We start from the raw sequence: 1591 nt of genomic DNA on the forward strand, positions 1-1591 counted from the left end.
CTACTTCTGCTTTGATGGGACATCATTGAATGAACTTGTTCCTTTGGAGCAATTTTGCTCCTTTCCTTGGGCATAAGTAGAATGTGTTATTTCGCCATTTTGTTTTTTGACAGGGGGAGTACTGTCAGGAATATTTGTTATGCTGTTATTATCCAATTTCATAATTTTGTCCGTCACTAGACTTGGAAAAAAGCTGCCCTTGCTTGATTCCGACATCGTTTTATCCTCTTTCAGTCGACTCTTGCTGGCACGCGATATGTGCACATACAAAATCACCATGATAGTAACAGGGAGATAGAAGGCGACTACCGTGGTGCCAAAGTAACAGCAGGATTTGACAGGAACTGAACATAGCACTCACCGTCACTTACATTCTGTTCCCATGTAATGAGCTGCCAGAAGATAATGGGAGGAGCGAACTCAACAAGTGGTAACATTCACGCAGTTACAATCATCATCGCCACGCTCTTAGTTGTTCTCCTCAAAGGGTAGCTCAGGGGCTTGGTCACACAGAAGTAGCGGTCAAGGCTGATCACAAGGAGGTTCATGACAGAGGCATAACTGACAACATAATCTACAGTAAGCCATAAATCACATACCACTGGGCCCATAGGCCAATAGCCTATTATAATGTAAATAGTGTATAGATTCATGGAGAATGCACCTGCAATCAAATCGGCACAGGCTAAACTGAAAATATAGTAGTTATTAATTGTTCGTAAGTGTCTGTTGATTTTGATAGAAACTATGACCAGAATGTTTCCAATAATGGTTACCAAGCTTAATGATCCTGTTGCAATCACAAAGAGGGTCACTTCAACCGTTTCATACAACTTTCCTCTTCCAGTGTCCAACAAGCCTGCTAGATTACTGAGAGATTCGTTTGTCTCTGTTTCATTTTCCATTATTCGACTTTGGTGTGTGGTTAGCGCTGACAAGACATAAATGTTGAAATTGAAGAAACATCAGGAAGCGTTTTTATTTCAATGTGTTAATTGAATTCTTACAAGGAAGATTCTAACAAAGCAATATGATCGCATAAACATTAAAAAAAATCTGTGTAAGGATTTAATTACGGATGACGTCACTATTCATTCACTGTAAATTGATTATATATCAATAATTTCATACATGTCTTAGCTTATTTGCAGTGACTCGAGATGCCAACCTGCGTCACGTACGTTCATTGATAAACGTGGCATACTCTTGTTGCTTTGAGTTATTACATTTCATGCATCAACAACAAAAAGAATTCTCGAAACTCATTCAATTCAGGTGAGCGTCGGAGTGTTAATGACGATCAGCTGAACTAGTGATAACCGTCCCTCACCTAAAAAAACAGTAGAATCAGTCCATTAAGCTCTCAGTCCGACGCAAGTGTGAACCTCACGTTCAGACATCCGACCGTGCGACACCGGGTGAAACCTGAAATTACATCACTTAGTGTCGACGTCATCCTTGTGTTCATTTTTCTTCTGAACGCACTTCAAGAGGGACTATCCAAGTGAGCACGTATAATGGGGATGGTACTCGCCGCCGTTCCAGTCCACCTTGCGAGATGCGGAATGATAGATTGTCGCAGTACTGTCCT

At 40.9% G+C, this 1591-nt stretch overlaps 1 pseudogene; it reads right to left on the minus strand.

The window, feature by feature from the left end:
• On the minus strand, nucleotides 1-905 carry LOC109910704 (annotated as a pseudogene).
• Between the last annotated feature and the right edge of the window lie 686 nt (nucleotides 906-1591).

This window comes from Rhincodon typus, chromosome 35, assembly GCF_021869965.1.
Source record: "Rhincodon typus isolate 14 chromosome 35, sRhiTyp1.1, whole genome shotgun sequence".
NCBI classification, from domain to species: Eukaryota; Metazoa; Chordata; class Chondrichthyes; order Orectolobiformes; family Rhincodontidae; genus Rhincodon; species Rhincodon typus.